This window comes from Mandrillus leucophaeus, unplaced genomic scaffold (assembly GCF_000951045.1).
Source record: "Mandrillus leucophaeus isolate KB7577 unplaced genomic scaffold, Mleu.le_1.0 Scaffold795, whole genome shotgun sequence".
Taxonomy (NCBI): Eukaryota; Metazoa; Chordata; class Mammalia; order Primates; family Cercopithecidae; genus Mandrillus; species Mandrillus leucophaeus.
The window spans coordinates 612,512-637,030 of NW_012108641.1; the positions used below are offsets into that span (position 1 = coordinate 612,512).

General features: G+C 45.5%; 1 pseudogene; it reads right to left on the reverse strand.

Annotated features, from left to right (window-relative positions):
• The window catches only part of LOC105529958, a 26,592-nt pseudogene extending 2,288 nt beyond the window's left edge, over positions 1-24,304 (reverse strand).
• Between the last annotated feature and the right edge of the window lie 215 nt (positions 24,305-24,519).

Sequence of the window (24,519 nt, forward strand, 5' to 3'; positions counted from 1 at the left end):
CCGCCTCCCAGGTTTACGCCATTCTCCTCCCTCAGCCTCCCGAGTAGCTGGGACTACAGGCGCCTGCCACCTCGCCCGGCTAGTTTTTTGTACTTTTTAGTAGAGACGGGGTTTCACCGTGTTAGCCAGGATGGTCTCGATCTTCTGACCTCGTGATCGGCCCGTCTCGGCCTCCCAAAGTGCTGGGATTACAGGCTTGAGCCACCGCGCCCGGCCTAGGCCACTCTTCTCCAATCAAAGATGTCCTTAGTAGAGGCCTTTTTCAATTGTTGAATGTATAAGAAGAGCAGAAACTGCAGGGTGTCCACTGAAAACTGATTTCTCTGCTTTTCAACTTCCTCCTCAGACATGCAGTTGGACAGAACCTCAGACCATTCCAGGCGCTCCTCAGGTGTCTTCACTGAAAGACTCTCAGATATTTCGAAGTAAAGCCACATCAGGTCCTTGGCCAACTGCAGCTTCCCACAAGCGATGCGCCTCCATGTAGACCAGTAGAGGAGTGGGGAAGCTCCTTGCATGGCTCGGATTCGCACATAGTTGGATATCTTCCTGAGACAGTGAAGACTAAACTTGGATGGAGGGGGGTACCTGCAAGGCACCCACTATAAAGGGTTCTGCTGTCACCCAGAGGAGAACTCTGGGCTCATCCAAGTTATCTCCAAGGACATCTGGGTGAAAACGCATCTTTGCATACCTGCCTTAGCAGGTGCCCTCACTTCTCCGTGCGAGTGCCACGGCGCCCCATGTCCCTTCACTGACTGGGCCCAACCCTCGCCCTGGTCTTGTGAAGTTCTTTTTTTTTTCTTTATAATTATTAACGAGATATTATTTATTTATTTTTGAGATGGGGGTCTCGCTCTGTTGCCAGGCTGGAGCGCAGTGGCACAATCTTGGTCACTGCAACCTCTGCCTCCCAGGTTCAAGCAATTCTGCTGCCTCAGCCTCTCAAGTAGCTGGGACCAGAGGCACGTGCCACCACACTGGCTAATTTTTGTATTTTTAGTAGAAACAGGGTTTCACTATGTTGGCCAGGCTGGTCTTGAACTCCTGATCTCGTGATCCACCTGCCTCGGCTTCCCAAAGTGCTGGGATGACAGGCATGAGCCACGGCACCCGCGCCATTGTGAAGTTCTTAATTTCGGAGGTATTCATCAGCCGTTTGCCTACTTCTTCCAAATGCTCCCAAGACTCATCCGTGCACTTCTGGGTGACATTGACAGCAGAAGTCTTGAACTCTGTTACCAGTTTAGGGGAAGGGAGCTTCTCAGTAAATTCAAACATCAGCACTGCTGTCTCATAGAGCACCTGCCCACATCCATAGGTACATGCCTCAGGAAGGGTAATGGGAGTGCTGGACCCGCATAAGCTCCCTTGTGGTTCCCCCCAGATCCCTCACGATGATATTAGTATTGCCAATCACTTCCTCCTCCTTGAACTTTTGACTCTCACAGATGAGGGTTTCAGTAGTATCCTTTCCTCCCATCCTAATGAGCTGAAGCTGCAGAACGTGGGCCTCAGTTGGGCAGCCCACCTCCTCCAAGGCCACCTTCAGAGCTAAGTTGGACAGGTACTCAGGCAGAGGGACTAGGGAGGGGGCTGTGTGTAAGAGATCCTGGCTGGTCCTGGGATCTGAGAGAGGAATCTCGCTCTCCCAGAGATAAGAGATGGATGCCCAGTCTCTGGAAAAGATGGCTGGAAGGTTAGGGCCCCACTCTGGGCATTTCTTTGAAAGGCAGCTACCAGGGACAGCAGGACACAGCAAAGGAGCAGCACAGCCTGGATCATAGGGGGACAGCAGAGCAGCCCTGCTGGAAGGAAGTGGTGCTCAGGTTGGGAAGTGGAGAAAGTCTCAGGACAAAGAGACACCAAGACTGGACAGAGCTAGAAAGTGTCTTAGCCCTTGGAAAATTCAATTGCCCTGAACACACCTCATCTTCACTCTTAAAGGATGTAGGTGATCCTCACCTGCTCCAGAAAAACAAGCCAGAGGAACGAGTTGGCCCAAAACACATCCTTTGCTTCAGTGCTTCCCTAATCTGAATGACTACTTTTTAGACCTGACGTATTTACCCCAGTCAAAAAAGCTGATGCCTTCTGAAAACAGTGAAGAACGTAACATGCACAAACATTTATCTACCTTTTCCTGGCCCAGACTTTGTCCTTCTCTCCTTTGTCCCACACTGACAAACATTTTTCCCTTCGTGGCTTCTGCTTCTTCTGCCCCATATCCTTGTCACCCTAAGGATTTACGCTAGACCTAAACTTAGATTTAAAACATTTCCTCTGTACCTTCTGAGGAAACAGGAAGGAGAGAAAGGGAGGGGTGCCTTTCACCTCTGGGTAGGAGAAATGCTATGGCCTGAATGTTCGTACCCTCCAAAAATCCTGTTGAAACTTAATCCACAATATGGGAGTATTGAAAGGTACAGTCTGTAATTCCAGCACTTTGGGAGGCCAAGGTGGGCAGATCACCTGAGGTCAGGAGTTTGAGACTAGCCTGACCAACATGGTGAAACCCCATCTCTACAAAAATACAAAAAAAATTAGCCGGGCATGATGGCGGGTGCCTGTAATCCCAGCTACTGGGGAGGCTGAGACGGGAGAATCATTTGAACCTGGGAGGTGGAGGTTGCAGTGAGGCGAGATCACGCCATTGCACTGCAGCCTGGGCGACAGAGCGAGACTCTGTCTCAAAAAAAAAAAAAAAAAAAAAAAAAAAAGAAGAAGGAGAAGAATTGCAAGCAATCTTAGCGCTTTTGGTTGTCCCTTCAACTTGATGAGCCCAAGCCAATTTCTTTCCAGACTTGAGGCAAGTTGATGTACCAAATGGATTCCCAGTCAAAAGGACCTCAACCAGGCTTCCAGCTTGTAGAAAGGAAAGTCTTAGAGATCTTTGAGAAGCCACTCTCTGCAAGCAGTGGTTACTACAGTGCAAGTTCATGAAGTGGATAGATCTTCCTGGCTCTACTTATTCTACCTTCAATAAGGAAGCTTCTTGAGACACTAGACTACTATGGGTTGAATGAAATGATGCAGTGAGTTGTCCTGGATCTAAAAGCAGCTTGGGAGATCAGACATGATCATAGATAAAAGCTTGGTTACTGTAATCATTCCAGTTCTTATTATGACAATTGGATTTTTCAGTCAGGTCAGGAGACTGAGATCTGTTTCTGGGACTAGGCCACTCTTTTTTTTTTTTTTTTTTTTTTTTGAGACGGAGTCTCCCTCTGTGGCCCAGGCTGGAGTGCAGTGGCGCAATCTCGGCTCACTGCGCCCGGCCGAGAATCTCTTGAACCTGGGAGCCGGAGGTTGCAGTGAGCCGGGATCGTGCCACTTCTCTCCAGCCTGGGTGACAGAGCAAGACTCCATCTCAAAAAAAAAAAAAAAAAAGAGGTGATTTGGTCATGAGGGGTCTGCCTTCATGAATGGATTAAAATGTGTTTCAGAATGATTAATTCATGGATTAACAGGTTATCAAGGGAGTGTTACTGGTGGCTTTATAAGAAGAGAAATACCAGAGCTAGCATGCTGGACCCCCTTGCCGTGTAATGCTCAGAGCCCAGGCCACATCAGGACTCTAGAGTCCCCACCACGAAGAAGGCCCTCATTAGATGCTGAGCCATGGCCTTGGACCTTCCAGCTACGAGAATTGTAAGAGATAAATTTCTTTATAAATTACCTAGTTTTAGGTGTTCTAAGTAACAGAAAACAAACTAAGAAAAGACTCTAAAAGAGTTATTACAGGTTGGGCACGGTGGCTCACGTCTGTAATCCCAGCACTTTGGGAGGCCGAGATGGGCAGATCACCTGAGGTTAGGAGTTCGAGACCAGCCTGGCCAGCATGCAGAAACCCCGTCTCTACTAGAAATACAAAATTAGCCGGGCATGGTGGCACATATCTATAATCCCAGCTACTTGGGAGGCTGAGGCAGGAGAATCGCTTGGACCCGGGAGGGGAAGGTTGTGGTGAGCCGAGATCATGCCATTGCACTCCAGCCTGGGCAATAAGAGGGAAACTCTGTCTCAAAAAAAAAAAAAAAAAAAAATAGAGTTATTACTCTATGGACTTATCAGGTAGATGAATGGGAGAATAGAACCTATTAGCAAGTCAGACCAAATCAGAGAAACTTTTTAGTCTTTACCTATTTAATTCCAATGCAATACCCAAATTGAACACATTCATTACCACGCTAGTACTGCTTTTTAAGCTTACATCAAAACAATACGAACTGGGCTTAATCTCTCTTCTAGGGGTATCTGCAGTTTGGAAAATAGGAAAAGATGGCGTATAGTTCCTCCTACAACGGTAAAAGGGCCCACATAATTGTGCCCTAATGGGAGACACCTAATGGTTCCTCCCTGGAGCTATGACCAACCTCTGGCAGACGACCAAAGGAAACAGGCCAGTGAAGAAGCCCAGGCCAGGTGCAGTGGCTCACGCCTGTAATCCCAGCACTTCGGTAGGCTGAGGTGGGTGGGTTAAGTGAGGTCAGAAGTTTGAGAGCAGCCTGGACAACATAGTGAAACCCTGTCTCTACAAAAAAAATATATAAAAATTAGCTAGGCATGGCGGCAGGTGCCTGCAGCCCCAGCTACATGGGAGGTTGAGGTAGGAGAATCACTTGGACCCGGGAGGTGGAGGTTGCAGTGAGCCAGGATCACACCATTGAACTTCAGCCTGGGCAACAAGAGCAAAACTCCGTCCAAAAAAAAAAAAAAAACAAGGTCCAGAGTCCCTCCTCCTATCTTAGTCCCCAGAAAAGGCACCTAACAATGAAGAAGAAATCAGAAACAAAAACTTTTAGAACAGGGAGCTACTCGGACACACACCTAAAACTGGGACAACTAGATGTAGAGATGTCCAACCCTGCCAACTGAATCTCAAGCCTCTGCTGCTGCTGCACAGCTCAGGGAGATTTTTGGATCTTGTCTAAGTCTACCATTTCTGATCTGAGTTCACCATCCATAGCTGGACCTATCTCCTCCTCTAGCCTTCTGGTTCTTCAGCTGGCATCATCATCCTCAGTATGTATCTTAGTTTATTTGTGCTGCTATAAAGGAAATACCTGAGGCTGGGTAATTTATAAAGAAAAGAGATTTATTTTGCTTATGATTCTGCAGACTGTACAAGAAGCATGGTGTGGCCGGGTGTGGTGGCTCATGCCTGTAATCCTAGCACTTTGGGAGGTGGAGGTGGGTGGGTCAGGCTGAGGTCAAGAGTTCGAGACCAGACTGGCCAATGTGGTGAAACATCATCTCTACTAAAAATACAAAAATTAGTCAGGTGTGGTGGCGGTCGCCTATAATCCCAGCTACTCAGGAGGCTGAGGCAGAAGAATTGTTTGAACCCCAGGGGCAGAGGTTGCAGTGAGCTGAGATCATGCCACTTCACTTCAGCCTGGTCGAAAGAGTGAAACTCCATCTCAAAAAAAAAAAAAAAAAAAAAAAAAAGCATGGTGCCAGCATCTGCTTCTGGGCCTCAGGAAGCTTCCACTCATGGTAGAAGGCAAAAGGGAGCAGGCAGCACGCAGCAAGAGTGGAAGGGACAGGGAAGGGAAGTGTCAGGCTCTTCTTCATAATCAGTTCTTGCAGGAACTAAGACAACTCACTCATTCCCTCGAAAGAGAATGGCACCAAGCTATTCATGAGGGATCCACCCCACAATCCAAACTCTCAACAGGCCCCAGCTCCGACACTGGGGATCACATTTCAGCATGAGACTCAAGGGGACAAATATCCAAACTATCTCAGTATAAGACTGCCTTGTCTTTTTTTTTTTTTTTTTTTTTGAGACGGAGTCTCGCTCTGTCGCCCAAGCTGGAGTGCAGTGGCCAGATCTCAGCTCACAGCAAGCTCCGCCTCCCGGGTTCACGCCATTCTCCTGCCTCAGTCTCCCGAGTAACTGGGACTACAGGCGCCCGCCACCTCGCCTGGCTAGTTTTTTGTATTTTTTAGTAGAGACGGGGTTTCACCATGTTAGCCAGGATGGTCTCGATCTCCTGACCTCGTGATCCGCCCGTCTCGGCCTCCCAAAGTGCTGGGATTACAGGCTTGAGCCACCGCACCCGGCCAAAACTGTGTTAATAAAAATCTGTAGACCTGTCTCTTATACACATCTAGATGTGTATAAGAGACAGCCCAAAGTGCTGGGATTACAGGCTTGAGCCACCGCACCCGGCCAAAACTGTCTTGTCTTAGAAATTATTTGAATTTCTTCAAATTTGAGTTTATCTTCAGGACTGAGGAGTAGAATGACAGAGGACATGAAGACAAAGGCAGGTCCCCCAACCAGACCTCCTTCCCTTATCTGCCACGTGTTCCTCATCAATGCCTAGCAGTTATCACTTCTTGCGCACTTGGGTTTTCATTGCTGTTGTTTGTTTTTAATTAATAGAGTATTTTTTAGGGAAATTTTAGGTTTACAAAAACATTGAGCAGAGAGTAGAGTTCCCGTATAATCCCTCTTCCCACACCCCTCAGTTTTCCCTATTATTAACATAGTACATTGGTGTGCTACATTTGTTATTTGTTGTTTTTTGTTTTTTGTTTTTGAGATGGAGTCTTGCTCTGTTGCCCAGGCTGGAGTGCAGTGGCACGATCTTGGCTCACTGCAACCTCTGCCTCCCGGGTTCACACCATTCTCCTGCCTCAGCTTCCTGAGTAGCTGGGACTACAGGCGCCCGCTACCACACTCAGCTAATTTTTTGTATTTTTAGTAGAGACGGCGTTTCACTGTGTTAGCCAGGATGGTCTCGATCTCCTGACCTCGTGATCTGCCAGCCTCGGCCTCCCAAAGTGCTGGGATTACAGGTGTGAGCACCACGCCCAGCCACTACATTTGTTATAATTGATTATTGTATTATTGTTATTGAGACAAGGTCTCACTCTTGTCACCAAGGCAGTAAGTAGTGCAGTGGTGTGATAATAGCTCACTGCAACCTTGACCTCCCAGGCTCAAGTGATCCTCCTGCCTTAGCCATTCATGTAGGTGGGACAACAGGCATGTACCACGGTGCGTGGCTAATTTTTTAATATTTCTGTAGAGACAGGATCTCACTTTGTTGCCCAGGCTTGAGCTGATTCTGGAAGGATGGGCTAGTGGTTGGATAGAACCCTCCAATAAAGGGACTGGCATGATCCACAGCTTGCTGGCATGAAAAGGCCCACTCTGTGTGGGTGACTGAAAATAGTTAAGGGGGGCTGGCTGAGCACGGTGGCTCACGCCTGTAATCCCAGCACTTTGGGAGGCTGAGGTGGGTGGATCACCTGAGGTCAGGAGTTACAGACCAGCCTGGCCAACATGGTGAAATCCCATCTCTGATAAAAATTTTAAAAATTAGCTGAGTGTGGTGGTACACGCCTGTAATCCCAGCTACTTGGGAGGCTGAGGCAGGAAAATCACTTGAAGTTGGGAGGTGGAGGCTGCAGTGAGACGAAATCACGCCACTGTACGCCAGCCTGGGTAACAGATGGAGACTCCATCTCAAAAAAAAAAAAAAAGAATTTCTGCAGAGACTGGGCTTGGTGACTCACGCCTATAATCCTAGCACTTTGGGAGGCCAAGGCTGGTAGATCACTTGAGGCTAGCAGTTTGAGACCAGCCTGGCCAACATGGTGAAACCCTGTCTCTACTAAAAATATAAAAATTAGCCAGGCGTGGTGGTACATGCATGTAATCCCAGCTACTTGGGAGGCTGAGGCAGGAGAATTGCTTGTACCAGGGAGGTGGAAGTTGCAGTGAGCCGAGATCATGCCATTGCACTCCAGCCTGGGCGACAAGAGTAAAACTGTCGAAAAAAAAAAAAAAAAGAAAGGAAAGCAAGCAAGCAAGCAAGAATTAGCCAGGTATAATCCCACCTACTTGGGAGGCGCTGAGGCACAAGAATTGCTTAAACCTGGGAGGTGGAGTTTCAGTGAGCCAAAATCATGCCACTGCACTCCAGCCTGGGTGATAGAGCAAGACTCTGTCTCAAAAGAAAAAAAAAAAAAAGTATTTCTGCAGACAGAATGGAAAATGAACTTGAACTAAGGAATTAAAGGAAGAAGAGATTAGAGGGAGGAACCCTAGAACCCTAGAGAGCCAACTATTTTAAGAATCTAGGTCAGGCCAGGCACAGTGGCTTACGCAGGAGGATCACTTGAGCCCAGGGGATTGAGACCAGCCTGGACAGCATAGTGAGACCTTGTCTCTACAAAAAAATTTCAAAGTAGCTGAGTGTGATAGTGTGCTTCTGTAGTACCAGCTCCTCAGGAAGCTGAGGTGGGAGGACCACTTGAGCCCCAGAGGTTGAGGCTACAGTGAGCTGTAATTGCACCACTTTACTTCATCCTGGGTGACAGAAGGAGACCCTATCTCAAAAGGAAAAAAAAGAAAAAAAAAAAGAAAAAAAAAAGGAGGAGGGGGATGCACTTTGGTGGTTGAACCAATGTATTGTAGTATATGGCTCATTCTCTTAAGCTCCATCAGCAGCAGATGCAGTAAAAACAACTTTATTTGATCTATGACCCTGGGTGTGGAAGTTAGGAGGAAGGAACCAGTTAGTTTCCTGGAGTCCCAACCTTAGTCCCAAGAGGTTTTTTACACACATGGAGAGCCAGTAGCTGAATGGGGCAAAAAAGAACTCAGGAAGTAAGTGAAAGGTCTTTAGACAAAATGGGTATGGGGTTTCTTTTTGGGGTGAAGAAAATGTTTTGGAATTATTGGTGACAGTTGCACAAAACTGTAAATGTACTGAAAGATACTGAGTTGTACACTTCAAAATGGTTAAAATAGTGCATGTTATGTGAATTCTACCCCCCACCAAAATAAAAAGAAGACATTCAAAATCTCAAACGATTAATCACCGGCAGACCTGCAGTATAAGAAATGTTGTGTTTTTTTTCTTTTTTCTTTTTTTTTGGCAGGGTCTTGCTGGAGTGCAGTGGTGCAATCTCAGCTCACTGCAACCTCTGCCTCCCAGGCTCAAGCCATCCTCCTGCCTCAGCTTCCTGAGTAGCTGGGACTACAGGCATGTACCACCACACCCAGCTAATTGTTGTACTTTTTGTAGAGACAGGGTTTTACCATGTTGCCCAGGCTGGTCTGAAACTCTTGAGCTCAGGTGATCCACTCACCTTGGCCTCCCAAAATGCTGGGATTACAGGCATGAGCCACTGCACCTGGCCTAAGAAATGTTAATAAAAATCTGTAGACAGAGGAAAATGACTTCCATTGGAAATCTGGATATACATAAAGAAATGGAGACCATAGGAAATAATAATTAAATAGGTAAATATACATTTTTGTTTATTTGTGTGTGTATGTGTGTGTTTTTTTGAGATGGAGTCTCATTCTGTAAGTCTGGCTGGAGTGCAGTAGCACAGTATCAGCTCACTGCAACTTCCGTCTCCTGGGTTCAAGCAATTCTCCTGCCTCAGCCTCCCGAGTAGCTGGGATTACAGGCGCCTACCATCATGTCCAGCTAAATTTTTAATATTTTTAGTAGAGACGAGGTTTCACCATGTTGGCCAGGATGGTCTCAAACTCCTGACCTCAGGTGATCCACCCGCCTCGGCCTCCCAAAGTGCTGGGATTACAGGCATGAGCCACTGCGCCCGGCCCCTTAAATATACATTTTTAAAAGAGATAATTGGCTGTTGACTATTTAAGGCAAAAATAATGCAGTGTAGAGTTTATAACAGATGTAAGTGTAAAATGTAACAATAGCACAAAGGCTGGGAGGGAGAAAATGGAAATATACTATGGTTTCTTACACTGTACATTAAGTAGTATAATAAATAGCACCTGAAGGTAGTCTGTAATAAATTAGAGATGATTACTATAAACCCTAAAGCAACACTAAAATAACAAAGCAGGTGGGGCACAGTGACTTATATCTGTAATCTCAGCACTTTTCGAGGCTGAGGCAGGAGGATCACTTGAAGCCAGGAGTTTGAGATTAGCCTGAGCAACATAGTGAGACGTCATCTCTACAAAAAATAAAAAATGTTATCCAGGGGCTGGGTGCAGTGTTATCCAGGCGCTGGGTGCAGATTTTAGGAAGCTGAGGCAGAAGGATTATGTGAGCCCAGAAGTTCAAGACCAGCCTGGGCAACATATGGAGCCTCCATCTCCGTAAAAAATAAAAAATTAGCCAGGTGTGATGGCACAAACCTGTGGACCCAGCTACTTGAAGGTGGGAGGATCACTTGGATGTGGGAGGTGGAGACCACAGTGAGCCATGATTGCACCAGTGCACTCCTGCCTGGGTGACAGAGCAAGACCATGTCTCAAAAATAAAAAGCCAGATGTAGCGGCACATAGCTGTAGTTCCAGCTACTTGGGAGGACAAGGTGGGAAGATTGCTTGAGCCCAGGAGTTTGAGACTGCAGTGAGTCATAATTGCACAAATGCACTCCAGACTGGGTGACAGAGCAAGACTCTGTTACAGAAAGGCGGGGGGGGGAAGAGAGAAGATGGAATTATAAAAAATACTCAGTTAAACCCAAAGAAGAGCTGGGCACAGTGGCTCACACCTGTAATTCCCAGCACTTTGGGAGGCCGAGGTGGGCGGATCATGAGGTCAAGAGATCAAGACCATCCTGGCTAACACGGTGAAACCCCGTCTCTACTAAAAATATAAAAAATTAGCCGGGCATGGTGGTAGGTGCCTGTAGTCCCAGCTACTTAGGAGGCTGAGGCAGCAGGAGAATCGTGTGATCTGAGGCAGAGGTTGCAGTGAGCCAAGATCGTGCCACTGCACTCCAGCCTGGGTGACAGAGAGAGACTCCATCTCAAAAACAACAACAACAAAAACCCAAAGAAGAAAAAGAGGGAAGGAGAACAAAGAACAGATGAGACAAATAGAAAACAAGTAGCAAAATGTAATACTTAAACCTGACAATATCAATAATGATATTAAATATAAATGATCTAAACAACAAAATTAAAAGGCAAAGATTGTCAGATTGGATAAAAGAAAAAAGTCCAACTATGTGCTTTCTATGAGAAACCCACTTTAAAAGAAACAAATAAATTATAAGTAAAAGGATTTTTAAAACGATACCATGCTAACACTAACCCACAGAAAACTGGAGTGGCTATGTTAATATCACAAAAGCAGACTTCAGGGCTGGTCATGGTGGCTCACGCCTGTAATTCCAGCACTTTGGGAGGCCAAGGCAGGAGGATTGTGTGAGCTGAAAAGTTTGAGACCATCCTGGGCAACATAGTGAGATGTTGTCACTATAACAACAGATTTTTTTTTTTTTTTAAAGAAAGAAAGAAATGTAGGCCAGGAGTGGTGGCTCATGCCTGTAATCCCAGCACTTTGGCAGGCTGAGGCGGGCAGATCACGACATCAGGAGTTCGAGATCAGCCTGACCAACATGGTGAAACTCCGTCTCTACTAAAAATACAAAAATTAGCTGGGTGTGGTGGCGTGCACCTGTAGTCCCAGCTATTCAGAAGGCTGAGGCAGGAGAATCGCCTGAACCTGGGAGGTGGAGGTTGCAGTGAGCCAAGATCGCGCCATTGCACTCCAGGCTGGGTGACAGAGCGAGACTCCATCTCAAAAAAAAAAAAAAAAAAAAAAAAAAAAAAAAAAGAAAGAAAAAAGAAAGAAAAGAAAAGTAGACTTCAGAGGAAAGAATATTATAGGGATAAATAATGCCATTTGACAGTGAAAAAGGGACCAATTTATTAAGAGAACCTAACAATTCTAAGCATTTATACATACGATAACAGAGCTTCAAAACACAAGAAGCAGGCTGGGCACGGTGGATCATGTCTGTAATCCCAGCAGTTTGGGAGGCTGAGACAGGTAGATCACTTGAGGTCAGGAGTTTGACACCAGCCTGGCTAACATGGCGAAACCGTATCTCTACTAAAAATACAAAAATTAGCCAGGTATAGTGGTGCACACCTGTAGTCCCAGCTACTTGGGAAGCTGAGGCACGAGAATTGCTTAAAACCGGGAGGCAGAGGTTGCAGTGAGCCAATATCATGCCACTGCACTCCAGCCTGGGTGACAGAGCAAGACTCTGTTAAAAAAAAAAAAAAAAAAAAAATCAAAATCCAAAACGATGTATCAATAAATTTAAAAGGATTCAAGTCATACGAAGTATGTTCCTTGAGCACAGTGGAATTAAATTAGAAACTAATTACTGGTCAGGCGCGGTGGCTCACGCCTGTAATCCCAGCACTTTGGGAGGCCTAGTCGGGCGGATCACGAGGTCAGGAGATCGAGACCATCCTGGCTAACACGGTGAAACCCCATCTCTACTAAAAATACAAAAAATTAGCCGGGCGTGTGGTGGGCGCCTGTAATCCCAGTTGCTTGGGAGGCTGAGGCGGGAGAATGGCATGAACTCAGGAGGCGGAGCTTGCAGTGAGCTGAGATCCCACCACTGCACTCCAGCCTGGGTGACAGAGCGAGACTACGTCTCAAAAAAAAAAAAAAAAAAAAGAAACTAATTACTGATATCTGTATGATAGCCCAGTGTTGGGAAATGAAATAACACACATTTAAGTAATTTTGATTTCAAAGAGTAAAAAGAAAATTCAAAAAGTACTTTGAGCTGAATGAAAATAAACACACAACATGTCAAAATTTGTGAGATGCTGCTAAAGCTGTGCTTAGAAGGAAATTTAGAGCACATGAACATACAGATTCAAGAAATGGAGTGAACCCTAAGTAGAATACATTCAAAGAAATCCATTGCAAGACACATTATAAGCAAACTTCTTAAAATAAAGACAAGGAGAAAAGTCTTGGAAGCAAATACAAACAACACAGTACCTATAAAGGAACAATTACTCCATTGACAGTAGACTTCTTATAAGAAGCCATAGAAATCAGCAGAGAATGGCACATTTTCCAAGTACTGAAAAAACAAACAAACAAACACAAACAAACAAAAAACAACTGTCAACTTTAAATCCCATACCCTACAAAAATATCCTTCAGGAAGATTCTCAGATAAGGGAAACTAAGATAATTTGCCTCCACCAGACCTACTCTTAAAAAAAAAATTTAAAAAAAAAGTTTAAAACATTATGAAGAAAATTTGGGAGGCTGAGACAGGCAGATCACTTGAGGTCAGGAGTTCAAGACCAGCATGGCCAACATGGCGAAACCCGATCTCTACTGAAAATACAAAAATTAGCCGTGCATGGTGCTGCATGCCTGTAGTCTTAGCTACTCGAGAGGCTGAGGCAGGAGAGTCACTCGAACCTGGGAGGCAGAGATTGCAGGGAGCCAGGATCACATCACTGCACTCCAACCTGGGCAACAGAATGAGACGCCATCACAAACAAACAAACAAAACAAAAATTATGAAGAAAGAAGAGGAAGTATAAAAATATAAATATATGATAATAGGTCAATCTTCTCATCTTGAGTTTTCTAAATTATGTTGGATGGCTGAAGTAAATATTATATTATCTGATATGGTTCTCAGTATATAGATAGGAAATATTTAAGATAATTAAAGTATACAAGGGGGAGGGAATGTTAAGCGACCTAAATGGAGGTAAGATTTCTACACTTGACTCAAACTGATAAAATGTTGACCCCAGTAATTGTGATAGGTTTCATATGTATAATGTAATATCTAGACCAACGACTAAAAACATTCATAATAAATAAAAAGTTATAACAGATAAATCAAAAAGGAATTTTTAAAAATGTTTTAGTAATCCGCAGGAAGGGGGAAAACAGTCGAAGAGTGATGAAAATGCGAGATGAAACAAAAAGAAACATAAAATGGCAGACTTAGCCCTAATATATCAAAAATTACATTAAATGTAAATGATCTAGGCATACCAATTAAAAGACTGGTAGAAAAATAAAAAACAACATGTATATGTACATGTACATTTATATGTAAATATAATGACATAGGTAGGTTGAATGTAAAAGGATAGGCCGGGCGCGGTGGCTCACACCTGTAATCCCAGCACTTTAGGAGGCCGAGGTTGGTGGATCATCTGAAGCCAGGAGTTTGAGACCTGCCTGGCCAACATGGAGAAACCCTGTCTCTACTAAAAATACAAAAAATTAGCCAGGCATGGTGGCACATGCCTGTAATCCCAGCTACTTGGGAAGTTGAGGCAGGAGAATTGCTTGAACCCAGGAGGCGGAGGCTGCAGTGAACTGAGATCGTGCCATTGCACTCCAGCCTGTGCAACAAGACCGAAAGACAATCTCAAAAAAAAAAAAAAAAAGTAAAAGATAAATCATACACGTATTACTCAAAAGAAATCAGGAGTGGCCATGCTAATACCAGATAAGATGATTTAAGAGCAATGAAAATTACTGCAGATTGAGAGGAACATTGTCTAATAAACAAAGGCTTAACCCACCAAGAGGACACAGCAATTTTTTAAAAATATAGTTTGCTTTGTCACCTAGACTGGAATGCAGTGGTCATGTCATGGTTCTTTGCAGCCTTGACCTCCCAGGCTCAAAAGATCCTCTGACCTCAGCCTCCTAAGTAACTGGGACTACAGAGGCACACCACCACACCTGACTAATTTTTGTCTTTTTGTCTTTTTTTTTTTTGTAAAGGCACTTTCACCATGTTGCCCAGACTGGTCTTGAACTCCTGGCATCAAGTGATCCAGCTGCCTCAGTCTTCCAAAGTGCTGGGATTACAAGCATGAGCCACCATTCCCAGCCTATGACACAGCAGTCCTAAATGTGCACATATCAAACAACAGAGGCCAGGTGCAGTGGCTCATGCCTGTAATCTCAGCACTTTGGGAGGTAGAGGCAGGAAATCACTTGAGGCCAGGAGTTCAAGACTAGCCTGGCCAACATGGTGAAACCCTGTCTCTACTAAAAATACAAAAATTAGCCAGGCATGGTGGTGTGCATCTGTAATCCCAGCTACTTGGGAGGCTGATGCAGGAGAACTGCTTGAAACCAGGAGGTGGAGGTTGCAGTGAGTCAAGATTGTGCCACTTCACCCCAGCCTGGGAGACACAGCAAGAATCCATCTCAGAAAAAAAAAAAAAAAAAAGATCTATCAGACAAAAATTAAGTCCAGGTCCAATGGCTTGTGTCTGTAATCCTAGTGTTATGGGATCGATTTTTCTTACAGAAAATCTCTGTGGTCACAGTGCCTGAGTTCTTGTTCTTGTCCTGCATCCAGGAAGAATCAGGGTCACAGACAAGTGAAGGGTGAAGATGAAGAGTTTTATTTAGTGTTAGAACAGCTCAGAAGAGACCCACAGTGGGTAGCTCCTCTCTGTAGGCAGGTCGTCCCATGGAGTGTTCAGTTCTCAGCAGAGAGGAGGCCCTGGAGAGGGTGACTCCTCTCTGCAGGCATGTCATTCCGACATCTCTGCAGAGAGAATAGCTCCTCTCCGCCAGCAGGTCATCTCTGTAGCTCTCAGCAGAGGGTACTCCTCTCTGCAGCTGGTCGCACCGACGTCTCTCTGCCTTCTTTGTCCTCTGGCCATCCTCTGCCCTGCTCCGGCTGACCCCAGGGCTTTTATGGACCTCTGAGGGGAGAAAGTTTGTGCCAGTTGGCCCATGGGCAGCCATGGGTGGGCCTGGAAGAGTCACCACAAGTCCCCACTCTGGTCCGTGGGACTGTCAGTCCAGCCCCCAGCCTTCAGGTCCTCCCTGGCCCAAAGGTGGGGCCTTACTGGGGATCTGCCCCCTTCTGCCTTGGAATCAATCTGCCTCTTGCTGCCACTCATGGTCCCTGGGCTCAGCCCCAAACCCTGCTCCGAGATCAGAGCAGGTGCCTGGACTGGAGGGAGGCCTGGCAGACACCAGACACCCCCATGCCTGCAGGGATCGGGGGTCTTTCCTGGGGCTCCCAAGCGTGCAGGCTGTAGAAACACCCAGCTCCTGTACCTAGAAGGGCAGCCACAGTGGCACGCAGGAAGGCAGATCTTACCTGCTCCTGGCTCTCCCTCAAGAGCACAGGGAAGCTCAGATCCACAGCTGCAGTTTGGGTGGCTATAGCTCCGTCCAAGAGGATGGGGCTCCTGCCTGCTTCCTATAGCGGGAGGCCTGGGTCTGCAGCTGTGGTTTGGGTGGCTGCAGCAGCACCCAGGGAGCTCCTGTCCCACTTCAGAAGGGGCAGGGCTCCCATCGACTTCATGGAGTGTGCAGCCCCAGCTGTGCAGCCAGCATGATGGCACACTGCCATCATTTCTCCCTCTGAAGAAGTACACCTAATTGCTGTTAGGATAGGGATGATGACCATTCTTAACTGCTTCGTGCTGACAAGGGGTGCTGTTTTGGGAAAACAACAGTCAGGTCTCTCTCAGAGGCCTATCTAAGGGTCTCTAGTAAAAGGGAGCCATCATCCAAGGCTCCATTTGCATGGCCATTTGAAGTTTGATGGCCCATCCCTTGGTTCTTCCCAGCTGCAGTCAGAGATCACTGGTTCGCTCAACCTATAATTGTTAAAAGTTACAAACAGCTCAAAAGAAAAACTTCCCTCATTCTGAAAAAACAGAACATAAGGATCAGCAGTGTTCCAAGCAAAAAGCAAAAAGTCAAAAAAGATTAGGCTTCCAATAGTTCATTCGGTTCACGCAGTCAACTCCTGTTCACAATCTTCAGTTATCAGAAACCTGCACTTGAGGGTTATAATCCATCCTGTGAAGAGGATCAAAACCAGACAACAATTGTCCATGAATGTCCAAATGTCCTAGGGTAGTCACAGTAAAAAATACAATTGACAAAGAAATTTGGTCACCTCTGGGACTTACAATAATCTAACACAATAACCTTAATTATGATTGATAACACAAATTCAGACATCAGAACTCTAGAAATCCCATGCGATTTTGGAGTACACATTAACACTGTTCACCAAAATGTAACCTGAAGGTCAAACACCACGTTATTTCAACAATCCTATGATGTGACATAATAGCTTTGCTCCTAAGTTCAGTGGACAAAGTGAAGAAAGAAAATGATGAACTCAGGGATTCTATCTCCCAGCTTCAGAAGCAGATACTGAGCCCCAAATCTGCTAAGATCGCCCTGAGTCTTATATCCTGTAGAGGAAGAACTGAAATTGTGGAAAAACAAACCCAAGATCTTATCATGCAAGTGGCTGACCTGCAACTAAAGGTGCATGCACAGCCTCATCAGGTGTCTATTGTTAAAGTGAGGGCATTGATTGGAAAAGAATGGGACCCTGCAACTTGGGATGGGATTGTGTGGTAGGACCCTGATGAAGCTGGGGATACTGAGTTTGAAACTCTGATTAACCTTTTTTTGCCAGAAGGAACAGCTTCACCATCCCCAGTAGTGGCAACATCCTGTCCCTGACTCATGCTGCCATCAGACTTTCCACCTTTGTCTGAGGATATAAACCCTGCGCTATCTGAGGCAACAGCGATGGCCTCCCCTGAGGCAGTTGCCAGGCAAAAAAATGTTGATTCTCCTCAGGATCCCACCCCAACACCCCTATTTGCTTCTTCTAGACCTATAACTAAAGTTCCAGCAGGCCCCTAGAGGTGAGGTTGAGAGTGTAACCCATAAGGAGGTGCACTACACTCAAAAAGAACTGCTTGAGTTCTTTAATTTGTACAAACAGAGATCTGGAGAACAGGCATGGGAATGGATATTAAGGGTGTAGGATAATGGTGAAAGGAATGTAGAGTTGGATCAGGTTAAATTTATTGATTTGGGCCCACTAAGTAGGGACTTTGCATTTAATGTTGCAGGTCGGGGAGTTAAAAAAGGTTCTAACAGTTTATTTGCTTGGTTAGCTGAAATATGGATTAAAAGATGGCCCACTGTGAGCAAGATGGAAATGCCTGATCTCCCTTGGTTTAATGCAGAGGAAGGGATCCAAAGGCTTAGGGAGATTGGGATGGTGGAGTAGATTAGTCACTTTAGACCTACTTATCCCAGCTGGGAGGGTCCAGAAGATATACCCCTTACCAATGCCTTGCAAAACAGATTTGTGAGGGCAGCACCTGCATCTTTGAAGAGCCCAGTAATTGCTCTTCCCTGTATGTCAGATCTAATGGTGGGAACCACAGTCGCTCAACTACAAAATTTAAATACGATAGGAATAATTGGATCACGAGGTGGCAGGGGCCAAGTGGTGGCATTCAACTATCAAAGGCAAGGTGGGCGTAGCTACCATAATGGACAGCAGAGACAAAGCAGCAATCAGAATAGTCTGACTCGTGTAGAGCTCTGGCATTGGCTAATTAATCACAGTGTTCCTAAAAGTGAAATTGATAGGAAGCCTACTGCATTCCTACTTAATTTATATAAGGAGAAAACTTCTAGGTCGAATGGACAAAAGACTAATTTGAATGATAAAAATGGAGAATCATGGCCCCTCAATCAGATTTGAACCAGTTTACAGACCAGAACCCCTTGAATGAAGACCAGGTCCCCTTAAGGAAGGACCGCACTACATTACTGACAATTTATGCGGTAAATCTTTCTCCCATCCTTCCCCAAGGAGATCTCCAGCCTTTTATCAGGGTAACTGTGCACTGGTGAAAGGGAAATGATCAGATATTTTGGGGACTACTGGACGCCAGCTCTGAGCTGACATTGATTCCAGGGGACCCAAAACGTCATTATGGTCCTCCAGTTAAAGTAGGGACTTATGGAGGTCAGGTAATTAATGGAGTTTTAGCTCAGGTCCGATTTCCAGTGGGTCCAGTGAGACCCTGGACTCATCCTGTGGTCATTTCCCCAATGCCAGAATGCATAATTGGCATAGACATACTTAGCAGCTGGTGGAACCCCCACATTGGCTCCCTGACTGGTAGGATGAGGGCTATTATGGTAAAGGCCAAATGGAAGCCATTAGAGCTGCCTCTACCTAGAAAAGTAGTAAATAAAAAACAATATCGCATCCCTGGAGGAACAGCAGAGATTAGTGCCACCATCAAGGACCCGAAAGACACAGGGGTGATGATTCCCACCACATCCCTGTTCAACTCTCCCATTTGGCCTGTGCAGAAGACGGATGGATCTTGGAGAATGACAGTGGAGTATTGTAAGCTTAACCAAGTGGTGACTCCAATTGCAGCTGCTGTACCAGATGTAGTTTCATTGCTTGAGCAAATTAATACATCTCCTGGTGCCTGGTATGCAGCCATTGACTTGGCAAATGTCTTTTTCTCCATTCCTGTCCATAAGGCCTACCAGAAGCAATTTGCCTTCAGCTGGCAAGGCCAGCAATATACCTTTACCATCCTACCTTAGGGGTATATCAACTCTCCAGCTTTGTGTCATAATCTTCTTGAGAGACCTTGATCACTTTTCACTTCTGCAAGATATCACACTGGTCCATTACATTGATGACATTATGCTGATTGGATCCAGAGAGCAAGAAGTAGCAAATACACTGGACTTATTGGTGAGACATTTGTGTGCTAGAGGATGGGAAATAAATTTAAAATTCAAGGGTTATTCCCTCTAAGGTGAAGGATAAGTTGCTGCATTTGGCCCCTCCTACAACCAAGAAAGAGGCACAACACCAAGTGGGCTTATTTGGATTTTAGAGGCAACATATTCCTCATTTGGGTTTGTTACTCAGGCCCATTTATCAAGTGGCTCAAAAGGCTGCCAGTTTTGAGTGGGGTCCAGAACAGGAGAAGGCTCTGCAACAGTTCCAGGCTGCTGTGCAAGCTGCTCTGCCACTTGGGCCATGTGACCCAGCAGATCCAATGGTGCTTGAGCTGTCAGTCACAGATAGGGATGCTGTTTGGAGCCTTTGGTAGGCCCCCATAGGTGAATCACAATGGAGGCCTCTAGGCTTTTGGAGCAAGGCCTTGCCATCTTCTGGCGATAACTACTCTCCTTTTGAGAGACAGCTCTTGGCCTGTTACTGGGCTTTGATGGAAACTGAACGTTTGACTATAGGTCATCAAGTCACCATGCAACCTGAACTGCCTATCATGAACTGGGTGATTTCTGATCCATCTAGCCATAAAGTGGGTCTTGTACAGAAGCATTCTGTCATCAAATGAAGTTGCATATACGTGATCGGGCTAGAGCAGGTCCTGAAGGCACAAGTAAGTTTCATGATAAAGTGGCTCAAATGCCCATGGTCTCCACTCCTGCCACGCTGCCTTTTCTTTCCCAGCCTGCACCGATGGCCTCACAGGGAGTGCCCTTTGATCAGCTGACACAGAGAGAGAAGACTAAGGCCTGGTTCACAGATTGTTCTGCATAGTATGCAGGTGCTATCTGAAAGTGGACAGCTGCAGTACTACGGCCCCTGTCTAGGACATCTCTGAAGGACAGCGGTGAAGGGGAATCTTCCCAGTGGGCAAACCCCTGAGCAGTGCATCTGGTTGTGCACTTTGCATGCAAGGAGAAATGGCCAGATGTGTGATTATATACTGATTCATCAGCTGTAGCCAATGGTTTGGCTGGATGGTCAGGGACTTGGAAGAGGCATGATTGGAAAATTGGTGACAAAGAAATCTGGGGAAGAGGTATGTGGATGGACCTCTCTGAGTGGTCAAAACTGAAGATATTTGTATCCCATGTGAGTGTTCACCAAAGGGTGACCTCAGCAGAGGATTTCAGTAACCAAGTGGATAGGATGACCTGTTCTGTGGACACCACTCAGCCTCTTTCCCCAGCCACCCCTGTCATCACCCAATGGGCCCATGAACAAACTGGCCATGGTTGCAGGGATGGAGGTTACATGTGGGTTCAGCAACATGGACATCCATTCATTAAGGCTGACCTGGCTTTGATCACTGCTGAGTGCCCAATTTGCTAGCAGCAGAGACCAACACTAAGCCCTCGATGTGACACCATTCCTTGGGGTGATCAGCCAGCTACCTGGTGGCAGGTTGATTATATTGGACCTCTTCCATCATGGAAATGGCACAGGTTTGTCGTCACTGGAATAGATACTTACTCCACATATGGGTTTGCTCATCCTCCATGCAATGCTTCTGCCAAGACTACCACCTGTGGACTCACAGAAGGCCTTATCCATCATCATGGTATTCCACACAGCATTGTCTGTTACCAAGGTGCTCACCTTACAGCTAAAGAAGTGCAGCAGTGTGCTCATGCTCATGGAATTCATGGGTCTTACTATGTTCCCAGTCATCCTGAAGCAGCTGGATTGACAGAATGAAGGAATGGCCTTTTGAAGTCATAATTACAACACCATCTAGGTGACGATACTTTGCAGGGCTGGGGCAAAGCTCTCCAGAAGGCCACGTACGCTCTGAATCAGCATCAAATATATGGTACTGTTTCTCCCATAGCTGGGATTCACAGGTCCAGGAATCAAAAGGGTGGAAGTGGAAGTGGCACCACTCACCATCACCTCCAGAGACCCACTAACAAATTGTTTGCTTCCTGTTCCTGCAACATTATGTTCTGCTGGCCTACAGGTCTTAGTTCCAGAGGGAGGAGTGCTGCCACCAGTAGACACAACAACGATTCCATTAAATTGGAAGTTAAGATTGTCACCTGGGCACTTTGGGCTCCTCCTACCTTTCAGTCAACAGGCTAAGAAGGGAATTACAGTGTTGGCTGGGGTAATTGACCTGGACTATCAAGATAAAATCAGTCTACTACTCCACAACAGAGGTAAGAAAGAGTATGCATGGAATATAGGATATCCATTAGGGCATCTCATAGTATTACCATGCCCCGTGATTAAAGTCAATCGGAAATTACAACACCCCAAATCCAGGCAGATGACAAATGGTCCAGACCCCTCAGGAATGAAGGTTTGGGTCATTCCACCAGGGAAAAAACCATGACCTGCTGAGGTGCTTGCTGAAGGCAAAGGGAATACAGAATGGGTAGTAGAAGAAGACAGTCATCAATACCAGCTATGACCACGTGACCAGCTGCAGAAACAAGGACTGTAATTGTCATGAGCATTTCCTCCTTCTTTTGTTAAAAATATGCTTATGCATGTAAACGCTTGTACTAAGAAAATATCTTCATTTTATTTCCCTTTCCTTTATCATGTGACATAAGATTTATTGATGCCGTATCAGCATTTAGGTATTGTTAACTTTATGTAATAATATTTGGGTTGGGGTTTGGTGCATTTCTGGTTGTGCAAAGGATAGTTGTATTATGTTAGGCACAATTATGACCTTATTATTGTCTTTATTTGAAGATTATGTATGATCTCAGGAGATGTGTATGGGTTCAAGTTGACAAGGGGTAGACTTGTGATGGTTAATACTGAATGCCAACTTGATTGAAGGATGCAAAGCATTGATCCTGGGTATGTCTGCAAGGATGTTGCCAAAGAAGATTAACATTTAAGTCAGCGGGCTGGGGAAGGCAGACCCACCTTTAATTTGGTGGGTACAATCTAATCAGCTGTTGGCGAATATAAAGCAGGCAGAAAAACGTGAAAACGTGAGATGGACCTAGCCTCCCAGCCTACATCTTTCTCCTGTGCTGGATGCTTCCTGCCCTCAAACATTGGACTCCAAGTTCTTCAGTTTTGAGATTCAGACTGGCTCTCCTTGCTCCTCAAGCTTGCAGACAGCCTATCATGGGACCTTGTGATTGTGTAAGTTAATAAATGCATATATATATACACACACACACATATATGTACATATATACACATATATATACACACCTCCTGAGATCATAATCCTCAAATAAAGACAATAATAAGGTCATAATTGTGCCTAACATAATACAACTATCCTTCCCACAACCAGAAATGCACCAATCCCCAACCCAAATATTATTACATAAAGTTAATACCTAAATGCTGTGTGTGTATATATCTATATCTATATCTATCCCTAATACAACTGTGAAACAAAATTTCAAGTAAAGCAGTTTCCATGGCAGTTTGATTTAAAGGTCAAACTTTCCCAGACTCCAAAGAACACTGGGGTCAAACAGCACCAAAGGAGAGTATCACATGCTAACCAGGCCCCCTGCTTAGAACAACAGCATAAAAGCCTGGATACATGCAATGGCATCCCACTTTCCTGTTCAGCAGTAACTCCAGATTCCATGCAATACTGGGGCCAAATAGTATTGCAACTGTGAGAGAAAGTTCTAAGGAGGGCTTAGCAGTAGACCTCAGAACCTCCGCCAAAAGCATCCTCCTTGGAGAGGTGGAAGTCCAGAGGATCCCCTGGAGCATCCCCCTTTGGGATCCAGGCTTACTCTGACCTTAGGTGGGCACCAGTACCACTTTGTTTTCCCTCCAGGGGCAATGGCCTACTATGAGCTGTGCAAGGCCATACTTTCCCATGCTTCCTGTTCCACTAGAGTGATAGCCATGAACTAAGGCATTGCAGCTTTATTTTTCTTTCAAAATATTTGCTCTAAACACTTAGTTTCCTTTAAGCCAATCAGCTAGAGCTCTTTTATATAAACATGACACACCTGACACATATATACACACAGAAACAGACAGAGATCCAGTAGTTCTAAGATTTTTCATGTTCCAATCTCCTAATTGCATTGCTGGCCCTGGGGTGAAGCCCTTTAAGAACCAGGGCCAGGAAAACATGTAGTTTCTATGGCCTAATAAGTAGGCATAACTGAAGACAAAAGCATTTTGAGAGGGATCCATCTTCCCCTAATTCCTGGGGCTCCATGAGGAAAACAGAAGTCTTTCTCAAAATGGGTCAGTGGTACCTCTTTCATTTTCCCAAGGAGTCCCAGGCCATCAGAGGATATCTTGGGGCCCCTCATGTGTGCATCAAGAGTGGCAAGACAAGAATGGAGAAAGATAATTCAGTAGACTGAGAAGAAAAAACCCTTCACCGGAAAAACAATGAGAAATGACATAAAGGCCTTTTAAGTATACATAAAGCTTGGATATCTATGAACATCTACTTTTAGTTAAGCTAACTTTTAACCATAGCGTTTGTTTTTAAGAAGTTCTTTTAAATCTTTTTGTTTTTTCTTTTTTAAGGCAGAGTCTCACTCTGTCGCCCAGACTGGGGTGCAGTGGTGCAATCTATGCTCACTGCAACCTCTGCCTCCCATGTTCAAGTGTTTCTCATGCCTCAGCCTCCCAAGTAGCTGGGACTACAGGTGCATGCCACCACACACAGCTAATTTTTGTATATTTAGTAGAGACAGGGTTTCACCAAGTTGGCCAGCCTGGTCTTGAACTCCTGACCTCAAGTGATCCACCCACCTTGGCCTCCCAAAGTGCTGGGATTACAGGCGTGAGCCACTGCACCCGGCCCCTTTTAAATCTCTTATTACCCAACCTTAGCCATGACAAAAAGGCCAATTAAGCCATGGAGTAGAGAATACAGTGATTTATATCATTCCTGCAACCAGTTTGCACAGAGAGAGAGAAGCCAGAAGTCCCACAACTTTTACCCTTTTACTGGCATGTCAGCCTTCCCAAGCCATGGAGCCCTAATGGCCCTGGAGTCCTGTGAAAGGGAAAAAGCTTTTTTCTTTCTCCAGAGTCTGAAGGTCAAAGGAGTCTAGTGATGTAGGATGCGCTCCATCCATGAAGTGGGGGGGCCTAATAAGCAGGAATTAGTCATGCTCACCTTTGCTGTGCCCTGACTCCTGCTGCCATCTGCCTCAGGTCTAGTGTTCC